Genomic DNA, 14,150 nt, shown 5'->3' with positions numbered 1-14,150 from the left:
TATGCCCAGCCCAAACACTTCACAAAGCAGGTGATTGGTAAGACATCCAAAACACTGCACGGGGCAGGTGCCAATACCCACGGAGCCCAGAAGCCCATGGAATAGTCAGAGACATAGTTTCACAGGCACCAAATAAACTAAGAGGCTATTTATCCTCAGAAACATTGAGAATCTGAAAATAACAACGTATAAATATGTGGAGAAAAAGCTGTTACAGACAAAAAAATAACAGGCAAATCTGCAGTACAATGATAGGAAATTAATATAGCTATCTCAATCTTTCTTTGGGGGAATAAAGGATCAATATTAGAATACCTATCAATAGAATTTATGATATTGTATAGATAAAAGTCAAAAAGTCAGATGTTCCTTTATGTTTAAAAAGTTGATTTGTAATTTTAATATCCTTTCCTGATGTTTAAAATAAATTCTGCCCAAAAAACTACAATAAATAAAATAGAATAAAATTAAAATATCCTCAGTACAGTGAAGGCTACACTCATACTCAGTTGTACACTACTAAACTAAATAAGGTGTGTTGAATTTTTATTAATTGTTAGGCCTATTTTAATGTGCTTTCCATTTATTTTTGTTGTTGTTTTGTTTTGTTTTGTTTTTGCATGGGCAGGCACCAGGAATCACACCCGGGTCTCCGGCATGGAAGGCAAGAACTCTACCTGCTGAGTCACCAATGGCCTGCCCTCCAATTATTTTTAATTTGCTACTCCTATCAACCCTATGAGAAAGGGTCTACCAATACTTCTATTTTACTGAGGAAGTAAATGGGGCTTATAGAGATTACCAAACTCGCACAGCTATTTGAAATGCCTGAGCTAACACTAACATCCATGCCTACGTGACCCCTAACTCACATTCCTTAAGCTATATTCTATACTGAACGTTATGGAAGAAGGGTGATCATTTTTTGCAAAAGTTCTGCAGAATTCCCGAGTATGAAATGAAAATATATCACAAAAGAAAAAATGGTCTATCATGAATAGTGAAAAGCAAAAGCAAATATATACTTTTCCATACATTAAAAATAGCCAATCAGAGGGGTGCAGAGGTAGTTCAGTGGTAGAAGTCTAGTCTGCCATTCAGGAGACCGGGGTTCAATTCCTGATCCATGCATTTCCCAAAAAAACAAGCAAAACAAACAAACAAAAAATTAACAAATTGTGCTGCAATAACGGGATACTCACATGGAAAAATAATGAAATATGACCCCCACTGTGCTGGTTTGAAATGATGTGTGTCCCCTAGAAAAGCCATGTTTTAATCCTAATCCCATTTCGAAAAGGCAGCTATTTCTTCTAATCCCTATTCAGTGCTGTATGTTTGAAACTATAATTAGATCATCTTCCTGGAGATGTGATGTAATCGAGAGTGGTTGTTAAACTGGATTAGGTGATGACATGTCTCCAACCACTTGAGCAGGTCTTGATTAGTTTCTAAAGTCCTATAAAAGAGGAAACATTTTGAAAAATGAGGGATTCAGGGAGAGCAGAGAATGCTGTAGCACCATGAAGCAGAGAGTCCATGAACCAGCGACCTCTGGAGATGAAGAAGGAAAATGCCTCCCAGGGAGTTTCATGCAACAGGAAGCCAGGAGAGAAAGCTAGCAGATGATGCTATGTTCACCATGTGCCCTTCCAGATGAGAGAAGAACCCTGAATGTGTCTTCTTACTTAAGAGAGAAACCCTGAACTTCCTTGGCCTTTTTGAACCCAAGTAACTTTCCCTGGATGCCTTAGATTGGACATTTCTATAGACTTGCTTTAATTGGGACATTTCCTCAGCCTTAGAACTGTAAACTAGCAATTTATTAAATTCCCCCTTTTAAAAGTCATTCCATTTCTGGTATATTGCATTCTGGCAGCTAGCAAACTAGGACACCCACCACACAGCATACAAAAAATGCCGGTTAGTTAAAAGAGAACAGTTCATGTTAGATTGATGGTGATAGATAGATAGGTACATGCATAGAGAGAAGACAGATACATAGATAGATGACAGATAGAAAGATAGAAAGAGGTCATTCAAGACATAGGAGGTTAAAGACCTGTGCACAGGCCCTAAGGGAACAGAGGGTAACCTGCTGAGCAACCCCTGGTTTTAGCTGGAAGGGGAAGGGAGGAGGTGGTTTCAGCAGAGTCATGCAGAAGGAGTCAGGCATGCCCTGAAGCAAGAGGCGGGACTGCTCAGCTGCTGAGCCACTCTGCCAGGCAGATAAGAGGGAAAAACATAGTTGGCTTCGCCTCCCTCCCACCTTCCATTCTCCCACCATCCCCCAATCTTCACCACCTTCCCATCTCCCTACACTCTCTCCCCTTGGTCAACCCCGGTGGAGCCTGGAAAAGGCCGTGTGTAGGTCAGGACCTTCCCCACACCCTGGGGCCCCAGCAGAGCAGGAAGGTCAGCCAGTTGTGAGTGGGCACACCATTTCCTTTCATCCTGTTTTCTCCTAAGGTGAATATGCACAAACATTTCATCGTAAGCATTGTGTCTGTACAACTAAGTGTACTTTGTCTCTAAAAGTTATTGGAAATATTTTTTGGTATCAAATTTTGTTTTTCATAAAAATATCTATTTAATGGCTGCCTTTTCTCAGTATACTACCTTATTTTTTTTTAAAGCCATAATGAAGTTGTTTGGACATTGTGCTATTTCGTATTTTTAAACACTGCAGAAAAAATATATGAACATATACAGCCTATTTATATTTTAATTTTCCCTTGAGATAAATGCCCATTGAGTTATTTGATGGGCTAACATTTGCAAACATTATTCAGTCTTTTGGCTAACTAAAATTCAGTTTCTATATTCAGACATACAGGAAAAACTGAAATAGCCTGTAACCTCATAATTCAAATTGTATCACTCCTAAATATTTGGTAATACAGCATTTTTCAATTAGCAAGCTAAACATCTTAACTTGTTAAAACAAATTAAAACATTGATAACTTGCAATCTAAAAGATGTTTTTATGACCTTTTAAATAAATGTTCTAAAATATAGAACATTTGGTTCATAGACTGTGAGACAGGACAGAGTCCCATGCATCTCATGCCAAGGTTCACCTATGATAAATTTCTTACACCTGTCTGGTACAACTGTCACCATTCAGGAACCCATATTAAAGTACTATTATTGTTATCATGATCATCACAAGTATTAACTGAAAAACCTCATTCCGATTTCCTTAGCTCTGACCTCCTGCCCCTCTTTTGCACCGTGGACATATCCAGGAACCACACTGCATTTTGTTGGCGTGGCCCCTTAGCCTCTTCTTGGTTGTGACAGTTTCTGAAACTTTCCTTGAGCTTGACAGCATTGAGAAGTCCTGCTCATGTGTTTTGTAGGATGTCCTTCAGATGAGCTCAGTCGGCTAACCTTCTCATAACTGGACTAGGGCAATGTGGTTTAGGAGGAAGCCGACAGGTGAATGGCCAGACTCATCACAGTGTAGACCATCAAACTGAGTTACCACTGCTGGGGCCAGCCCTGACTGTCTAGCCAAGCAAGGTCTTTCGGGTTTGTCCACCACAAAGTGACTTTTTCTTTCTCTTTCCACACTTCTCTACTCATCAGAAGCAAGTCATTATGCATGGCCCACACTTAAATAGTGGGGAATGTTGCTCCAATTCCTCAAGCACAGAAAATCTACACAAATTGTTTGGAATTCTTCTGTACAAGATATCTGTTTATTTGCTCCCATTTTTAAATTTATTCAATCATTTATCTATATAAGTACAGACTCATGGAAATATATTCTATACTTTGGATTATAACATTTATAGCATTTTCAGTTTTATATTAATTTTTTTTTTTCATATGGGCAGGTACTTGAAATCAAACCTGGGTCTCTGGCACGGCAGGAGAGAATTCTGCTACTGAGCCACTGTGGCCTGCCCAGTTTTATGTTAGTTTTAATGAGTAATGGTGAGGTGACTGTTTGCACAAATACTCAATTATTTCCTTAGTGATGGACGTAAGATTCTTGGGTCTAAGGGTAAAACATTTTGAAGGGTTTTGATATATTGTGCTGTATTCCTTGTCATAAAAGTTATAAGCAAATCTACTTTACATTTATGATCTGGCCTCCTAGCTACTTCATAAAGGGCAGGAAAAAGGACCTTCTTTTTATATATCCTCACCAGTTATTTCTCAGGACTTTTCCCAAGCATGCGGCACTTCCTCTCCTAATATACTGCACACTTCGCTTTTATCATCAGTGAGACTTCTACCTATCTGAACCTGTTTCACAGTGCCATTTAAGCATCATTGTTTGGAAATGCACTTGACAAAAATGACGCCCTAAGGGTTGAAGTCATGTCTTGTCATCTTTATTTGCATCACTGCTAAAGATGTGTGACGATGCGGTTTTATTTGATTTTCATTTCTGAGTTGAAGAGAATGCCGCGGGGACTGCACCTCCCCGCTGCACCAGCGTTGTATGAGTGGGCGTGGCACTGCCTATTTTATGGATGACAAAATAAGTTCCAAAGGGCTGAGTTGTCCAGGATTACATATTTACACATTATTACCATGCATGTAGTATTACTGCTTTATACCAAGCATTGTGCTTAATCTTTCCACAATCCTGCAAAGTGTTATGCTCATTTTACAGGCATCAGAATAAGAATTTAAAGAGTTTGAGAAACTTGCCTGAGGTAAGCAAAGCTAAAAAGCAGTAAGCTGGTTTTTCAGTTTATATCATTTACTCCAAATCCATGCTGCTTCACATGCTGCAGATAACAGCCAGAGATAAATGTGGATTTGCATATGTCATTCAAGATTTTCACATCTGGCTGCTCCACTGTGCAATCCTGCTAGATGAAAAATATATAGCTGGAAGCAAAGAAGAGTCTCATGAAATAAATAAATAGATCATCCATAGGTTGATACAAAGAACATTCTGTAATCTGTGTCACCATGTCACTATCTTTACTTTGTTTCTAAATGCTTTCTTCTATCCTAATTCTATTAAACATAGAATCTAAGTCACAACCTTATACACATTTATATTTGCTAGTCTAGATTGCATTCCTGTTAGGTGAGGGCCTCACTGATTACAGGCTTAAGATAAAACGTTTAGTAAGGGGCCCAGATTTGTCACCATACTGGTTATCAGTCCTTGTCTCTTGGATAGAAGAAAGGGATGCTTTAAATGGAGGAGATACTGTGGATTCACATAGATGCATTTTTTTAATTGCAGTTTACCTCATATTTACTGGGTGAATTTGGTCAAAATACTTAATCTCATTGGGCCTCATGAAATGAAAGATGAGTTTTCTTATCGAAATATGTCACAATGCTAAAGAAAGCAGAGTAAAGGCATGACTACTCTAGTGTAATTAACACAGGGAAAACAAAAAGAAATCGAAATTGAAAGAAATGAAGCAAAATTCCCTAAATTGGTTATCATAAATCAGGAGTTACTTCTGCCAATTCCCGTGAGGATCCCATCAACATTAGGAAGTTTGAGGAGAAACAGCAAGCACTACTCTGACCTCTAGTAGAACACAGATGTTGACAAAACTAAGTAATTCTGCCTGGTGATGTCATCTAACAAACCTGTGACTAGATGTGCTGGTTTGAAATGATGTATGGACCCTAGAAAAGCCATATTTTAATCCTAATCCCATTCTGTAAAGGCAGCTGTTTCTTCTAATCCCTATTCAGTACTGTATGTTTGAAACTGGAATCAGATCATCTCTCTGGAGATGTGATTGAATCAAGAGTGGTTGTTAAGCTGGATTAGGTGATGACATGCCTCCACCTATCTGGGTGGGTCTTGAATAGTTTCTGGAGTCCGATAAAATAAGAAACATTTTGGAGAATGAAGGAAATTTGGTGAGAGCAGAGAATGCTGCAGCACCATGAAGCAGAGGGTCCACCAGCCAGTGACCTTTGGAGATGAGGAAGGAAAACACTCCCCAGGGAGCTTCATGAAACAGAAATCCAGCAGAGAAAGCTAGCAGATGACACCGCGGTCGACATGTGCCCTTCCAGATGAGAGAGAAACTCTGACTGTGTTCACCAGGTGCCTTCTCACTTGAGAGAGGAACCCTGAACTTCATTGGCCTTCTTGAACCGAGGTATCTTTCCCTGGATGCCTTTGGTTGTACATTTCTATAGACTTGTTTTAATTGGGACATTTTCTCAGCCTTAGAACTATAAACTAGCAATTTATTAAATTCCCCTTTTAAAAAGCCATTCTGATTCTGGTATATTGCATTCTGGCAGCCAGCAAACTAGAACACTAGAGAACGGACATCTGAGATTCCACAGCATATATGAAAAGATCAGAACCCACTGACAAAACAGCCTAAAGGCAGCGGGTTAGGAGTCTGTGGAAGCAACAGGTCTGGGTAAAACCATATCTGAGTGAAGCTGCCAGAGGCAAAGTGGGTTTAAAGACGGTGTATCATTCTAGTTCATTCATGAATTAAAAAACAGAATAAAACAAAACTTTCTGTTTTCCAGGGTTTACATTAGCAATGAAGAAGAAACAGTTGCCATTGAATCCAGGTCTCAATCTACCAACTAAACAAATCCCCGATTCCACTAAATTTGCATCTTTTTTCAGTGTATCCATATTAATAGATCTTGCCTGATGCGACCATGCATCCCTTTCTCTCTCATCAGATGCCTTTAGGGTTCATTCTGACACATATTCCCAAAGTTCCTACTTCTATCGACTGACAGCATTTTTGATACTTTGGTATGTATGATGACTGCTCTCAAACTTTGTACTGGTGTCTTGGGATATAGACTAACTGTGTTTTTTGAAGCCCCGAGAGACATGGCATTGGGTTTAGGAGATTCAGCTTGCTTGTGCAGGGCAGACACCTCTGCCAAGGTTATTAATGAGGTTTTCAGTCAATGGGAAATAGATTCCTCAGATGGGGAAGGAAATGTGCTTCCTTTGCCTAAGATGTGGAGAGTCACAAACCTAATTCTTGTTCTTAAAGTCCTATTCATTCCTGAGCTTAGGAACAGAGGCTTGGTGTGGTCTACTTTGTAATCAGCCACTTGTTGGATAAGAAGTGGGATTTTCTTCTTCTTTTTTATTTAATACTTGCCCTAGGTCGTCGTCTTCTTTTTTTTTATACTTGCCCCATGTCTACAAGACACAGTGCACTCTTTTCATAGCAGTCATATAATTTTCTTTTCTTTTTAATTTTTAATTCATGCCTATAGCTGAAAATTTAAAGTCTCACACTTTTCATTTTTGTCCCCAAGATCTTCAGGGCATTCAGAAACAAACTACTCTCTTCGCACATGCACAAAAATGTACACTTCAATTCTGCCATGACTTTCTACTGTTAAAGCTACATTGCATCTCCCAAATCTGCATTTTTCTTCAGGCAACTTCAAATATGACATTAAGAACTGTTTGCTGATGATTTATTCTGGGTGGAAAGTTTTAAAAATGGCAGTTTAACATTTTGTAGTTCTATTGTAGGGGGAAAAATGTCTGTTTCCCTTTCAAAACATTTTCAAAAACTTTCCCAGTAAGGATTTAAACTCATGTCTAATTAGGAGGAATAATCAATCATATGGCTGTCTCCCAGGCCAACCAAACCACACCCTGTGAAGTGACTCCTCTGTTTCATAGAAGGTAAGTGGTCTTACCGAATCCGAGGGCCAAGTGTTTATTGCTTGTACGACCACACTAGAGAAACATTCTTTATAAGGGAAGGGTTTGAATCTGTCTGCTTAATACTGTATTTTCATACACAGGGAATGAATTTGACAATTGCATTATTTCTATAACACCATATAACCAATTTTCTGATATTTTTAAATGTATTTATTCTATTTGGGGCAAGTTGTTTCGTTTCTCTGAGTTAGACCCCTAACTCAGAGACCCCTAAATTATGAAATGGGAATCATATTTAGCTGAAACTTAAAAGACATAACTATTGAAGAAACATTGTGTGAATATAAAGAAATATACATGTTAATTCATGATCAGTTTGTTCACTCCAAGCCTTGAGGTCTGAAACTGGCTTTCTGGGTCATGTTTTTTTCTCCTGGCCCAGTTATATACCTGTATTTTTTTGCAGTCTGTTGTTTCCAGTGGAGACTGCCTTTGGCTCTACTTAACCTTTTTAGTAGTTTTGGGCATGCATAACTCAGGAACTGAGGGAACACAGAAACATGCACACTGTGCACAAATTAAGGATTTATTATCTGACAGGCCAATTGTAAGAGGGACCTATATATCTATACCTATATCTGTATCTGCATCTATATCTTCATCTGTGTCTATGTCTGTTTTTATCTATATCATCTATACCATCTATATCTATATCTGTATTTATGTATCTATCTATGCCTATGTCTCTATCAGTATCTATATGTGCATCTATATCATCTGTATTTATATACTTACCGTCTATAGCAATATCTATCTTTCTGTATATATCCCTCCCATCTATATCTATATCTAATCTGGGTTACCCATCTGTATCATTTATTCCTATAAGAACAGGGTCTCAAAGTTGAGTAATAAACCCACAGGTAAGTGGTTAATAAATGATCAAGCTGAAATTTGAACCCATGCGATTAGTTTTCCTCCTATTCTCTTAACCACTACATATGATGCCCCTAACATATGTTATATCATTTATCTTTATATAGGCTACTTCCCTATACCTAATCTTATTTTTGTTTGCATGTGCTTTTCTTCATTCTTTATTTCTTCTCTTAGGGTTCTTGGGTCATATAGTTTAGTGCCATGGATTTTTCAAAAAATTTTATTCTATTACCATATATACAACCTAACCTTTGCCCTTACAATCACATTCAGAAATGTTTATCAGTGCCATTAATTACATTTCACCATTTTGTGCTGCCATTACCAACATAAATTGTCAAATCATTTCCATCATTCTGAATAGGAACCCTGTATATGTTAGGCATTGACTTCCCATTACACATATCTCCACCCGCCACCTGACAACCTACATCCTAGATTCTAAACTATGAACTTGTTAGTCCACACTAATGAGGTCATACAATATCTGTCCTTTTGGGTCTGGCTTATTTCACCCAACATGATGCCTTCAAGGTTCATCTATGTTGTCTCCTGTATCAGGACTTCATTTTTTCAGGTGACTATTATTCCAGTGTATGTATATACCACATTTTATTTATCCATTCATCAGCAACGGGCCCTTGGGCTGCTCCCATCTTTTGACAATTGTAAGTAATGCTGCTGTGAACACTGGTGTGCAAAAATCTGTTGGGGTACCTGTTTTCAATTCTCTGGGCTATGCACCAACAAAGAGATTGTCAGATCATAGTAATTTTTTACTTAGCTTTCCGAGGAACTGCCAAATGTTTTTCACAGCAGTTGCACCATTTTACTTGCCACCAGCAATGAAATGTCTATTTCTCCGCATCCTCTCCACGACTTGTTATTTTCCATTCTTAAAACAGCAGCCTTTCTAATAGGTATGGCATCTCATTGTGATTTTGCTTTGCATTTCCCTAATGATTAATGATGTTGAGCATCTTTTCACGTGTTTTCTGTAAGTAGCTTCATTTTTAGTGACTGAACTTTTTACTCTTTTCCCTGATTTGGCCAGGAATTTTCTTAGAACAGTTTCCCCCTAAATTCCCTCTTATTCTATAAAGCTGAATCACAATCAAGAGTCACCTTTTTCAGTGGGGACCACTTATCTTTGGTGGTCAGGGGAGGAGGCTCATATATAATTTTTAGGTCATTTAGAGTCATCCCAGAAAGGACTTTGGTTTTCTCTGGCTTGGTCTAATGTCTTTGCTCCCTGACATTCTCAGCTATTATAATATTTTTAATAGATCCACTTTTCTCCATTGTTGGACTTAAGGAGAAATATTAATGCTAAGCCAGATTCATATTTTATTTAACTGAATCACAATTATTACTTTCCAATGAGAAAACAATTATTATTTGTCATAGGGAAGACATCTAGAAGAGCCTATCCTCGTAGGAAAGCTATGCAGAATGCTTAATGATAATCACAACTTGTTGGATAATTATGGAAATAGATAAAAAAGAATCAAATGGATGAGCGTAATGGCTAATGACACTCTAGGAAAATAACCTGATGCATCCATGCGAACTCAGAACAGAAACAAAGTTCCAAAAAATGAGAGCTGTTTCCATCAGGGCAGGGTTTGATGCCTGATGCTGCCACATTTCATACCTTGTTCCACGGTATATGTTGAAAATCCTCCTTCTGTAGATGTGCTACTTGTTAAGCTTTCTTAAAGTTGACTGAGCAATGCATAAGAGCCACTTTTTGCTTTTGCTTCGTTTGACATAAAGTGTTTCTTTAAGAGGGCTTTGGCAGCTGAGTCCCAGTAGCAGAGAAATTGTTCTGGGATGGCCTCATTGTCACCCTCAGGCACCATTTACAAGGTGTCACCTACACAATATCACCTGCATATTCAACTTGCATATTTTGAAATTCTTTCCGAATTATGCAATCTAAACAATGCATTTAAATACAGTAAAATCTTTACGATTTGATTGTACTTCCTCTGAAAGGAGATGCAGATTTCTAACCGTTGCTTTGGCCCCAATTTGCTAAGAGACTTTAGATGAATCACAACTATTTTGGGGTATCAGTTTCTGTATTCTGAAAAGAGATATTTGATTAGAAAGTTTCTAAATTTATTTCCAGACTTGGCTTTTGCAATTCAACTTGTTATCCTACAGCTTCCTTTTGGGTACCAGTGACAACAAGATAAGTTAGCAATAATTAAAATAAGAACCACTAATAATGTTCTATTAGCCAGTCAAGGTTAGTGTAGACACCACTGCCCCAAATTAAGTAGGTTTGAAAAAAAAAACAATGATGAGGTTGATTATGTAATTTTCCAAAACTGACCTTGTTTTAAGTAGGGCAGCCAGAATACAAACTCTGTAACCCTGCGGCTCTTGTTTTCGCAAGGATGTTCTAAACAGTTTCTCCTTCTAACTGTGAAACAGTGTAAACTGGATACACAAACCACTGTGTACTGGTCCCTCCACCTGTCCAAACCAATAAACTGATATATAACTTTAGCAATTATTTTTTAAAGAGAACATGATCTGGATGCTCCAATGCAAAACAAACTAAAACCATAAAATAAAAAATATTTAACTGTCTCCACCAGGGTTTTAGAGAATATGTATTTAGGCCAAAAAGGAACCCAATACAACCCACATTCAGTGTATTCTTAGAGAAAGGTGCTGCCCATCGACAGGCAATGCCAGTGAGAAGAGGGAAGAGAACAAATTAATCGGACTGTTTTAAGTGGATAACGTCAAAGGTAGGGAAAGCACCATTCAATTGTTGTTGTGAAATAACACAATGAATTTGGATGTTAAAAATCTGGAGAGAGTTGACATCAAATATAACCCAGCCTTAGAGACCACAAAACTTACTTTGCATTTAAAATCTTAGCATTTGAAAAAATTCAGACCAAAATCAAAGTCCACGAGATGCTGACTATAGTCACTGATTTGCCATAAAAAAATCCCCCAAACTTTATGGTTGTGTTTTATAAAAATTAAAATTCATATTTTGCATTTCCCACTGCATGTATTATTTATAAACAAGCAAATTTTTGAAAAGATGTGTCAATGATATCAAAAGTTTTATAAATTTCTAAATGTGTTACCCAAACATTCCAATATTTGGTCCTCAGAGCAAATTCACCAGGTGGGTAGGGAAGTGAATCTACCTTCCTTGTGCAGAATAGGGAGAGCTCTGTGCCCTTCTCTACACGAGCCGGCACCTGGTCATAGGGGCCCTCACCTCTCTGCTCAGTCACCTGAACATTTACTTATGGTTTTTCTATGATTAGTACTCAGATCCAAATTTGCTCAGATCCAAATTTCAGAGTCTTTCGTCAGGTCTTCCTGATGACATCTGCAACTTCAATCTATTAATGACACATCACATTGCTATAACTGTACTGATATACATATTTTTTCTTTTTTCTTTTTTTAACCTGGGCAGGCAACGGAAACAAACCCAGTCTCCGGCATGGCTGGCGAGAACTCTGCCACCAAACCACCATTGCCCGCACTGTGCTGATATATTTATATATTCATTGATACTATTCCTGTCCCAGAAGTTGTTGAGAAAGCTAATATGCGCAGATTAAGTTGAGGCTCACTTTTTAATCGAAATGGAAAATAAAAACTGAGAAGTGGTGGAAAAGGAAGCCAAGAACATGTTGAAAATTCTTACCAAGATAACCTGTGTGCCTGCTGAGCTGGATCACAAGCCAGGATCAAGCTGTCAACAAGAAGAAATTCGGAAAGAATGAGATCAATTAACTAACTGACTACCCTAAAAATACAGGGCAAAAAAAAGAAAAGTACAAATAAAGGTGTGCTTTGTACTAAGTCGGCAACAAGATTTCTCCCAGCTCAACAACAACCTTCTTGTTTCTGCAGCTTTCTCACACAATAGTGCAGAGTTCTTTGCCTGCTGGTATGGGTCAGGGTCACCGTCAGAGGCAGGCCTGCAACATCAACAGTTTCTCCTTTTAAGTCCGGGGAACAGCCACCTGGCATGCTGCTCACAGCACAATTTCAGCGAGGCCCTGTGACCCTCAGACCCTTCCCATCTTTCTCTTCAGTCTGAGTATTTTTATTTTAAACTTGTATCCCCAGACTGCTGACATTGCACGGATTCTTCTTTATTTAGTTCCATCAGATTGACTCTTTGATTGTTCTGTCTCCTGGGCTTAGAACCTGATTCTACCCTTGGACACTACCTCTTGGATTATACCGGGTTTACCCAAGTATCATCATTGTCAATAAATACCAGTTCAGCTCACCCGTAACTGAGCTAATTCTTAGTAAATGGCTGAGTGGAGTACAGAAAATAACCTTATTCCCTCCAACTTGCCTAGTATATGGAAGGTTCTCAACAAACTTTATCAGCCATTGACCTTTTCTTTTTTAGATTATGTGATTGGTCTAAGATCACATCCCTAGAATGCAAATAAAAGGCCATAAGCAAATTTGAAATGGCATATCACAGTTATGCTCTGCATTTCTCTGTAAAGCCATATAGTCACTGCATGTTTTGCTCCTTAATTTTGTATTGATATTCTATGTGCAGGTTTTTACCATGTTACCCATTGCTTATGAACATTAGTAAATTTTTAAATCTTCTTTCAGTAGTTATATGCAATTGTGCATCTTTTATTTGTCAGTGACTTTTTTTTCACTTATTTCACTTTATGGTCCATCAGTTTTGTAATAAAGGCAATTGGATTGATCTTTCCTCTGTAGTTTGTACTTTTCATTGTACCCAAATAGTGGCTATCAAAATTTACAGTGCCTCAGAATCACCTGGAAGGCTTGTTAAAATGCCCATCCCCAGAGTGTCTAATTCACTCAGTTTAGAATGAAGCTGGAGAATTTGTATTTGTAACAAGTTCTGAGGTTCTGAGCTGCTGTTCCAGGGACCAAGCTCTTGAGATCTTCAGCCCTAAGTCATTTATATCATTAATCAATTTGGGCTTTCTCTCTCTCTCCCTCCATCCATCCAACCATCCATCCATCCATCCATCCATCCATCCATCCATCCATTTACAAATCCATCCATCAATGCATCATCTATATATCAGGATGTGAGGGGTAAGGGCAATATTTTTTCTAAGTAGTAAATTGTTCCTAATTAATTGTTCCTATATTTCTTCTTCGATTCGAAATGACGTTTCTATGATTCTTCATACATGTACACATTACACATACACATAGACACATATACACAGAATCTGTCCTTTCTTTCCAATGTTCTTCCATTGATTACTTTCTCTAATTCTATACTAGTGTCTCAAAATGCTAATGAATGTAGATTTTTAATGAGAATTTATATCTGATAGAAATAAAGATTGTTTTCCTCTCAAATACTTGCTTTAAATTATAAATTTTAAGTTGAGCTTCTCAAATTTCATTTTTTTGCGTTTTTGTTTTAACTGCTTTGATTTAAAATTTTAATTTAAGGAGAATTGTCATCTTTGTGATATTATATCTTACCATTTATAAATAAGCTGTCTCTCTATTGAGTTTTTCATTTGTGTCTTCTAAACTATTTCATAGCTCCCTTAAAAAATGACATGCTCCATTGATTGAATTTACTCAA

General features: G+C 37.8%; 1 long non-coding RNA gene across 1 annotated transcript in view; it reads left to right on the top strand.

Annotated features, from left to right (window-relative positions):
• Positions 1 to 12,420, top strand: part of LOC143676128 (uncharacterized) — a 30,752-nt gene extending 18,332 nt beyond the window's left edge. Inside the window, exon 4 of the long non-coding RNA XR_013171850.1 lies at positions 12,006 to 12,420. This is a non-coding gene — a long non-coding RNA (uncharacterized LOC143676128). The remainder of the gene's footprint in view (positions 1 to 12,005) is intronic.
• Positions 12,421 to 14,150: the final 1,730 nt, after the last annotated feature.

This window comes from Tamandua tetradactyla, chromosome 3 (genome assembly GCF_023851605.1).
Source record: "Tamandua tetradactyla isolate mTamTet1 chromosome 3, mTamTet1.pri, whole genome shotgun sequence".
In the NCBI taxonomy this organism is placed as follows: Eukaryota; Metazoa; Chordata; class Mammalia; order Pilosa; family Myrmecophagidae; genus Tamandua; species Tamandua tetradactyla.
Note: the sequence above shows the minus strand (reverse complement) of the source record. Positions and strands in the feature narration are given on the sequence as shown.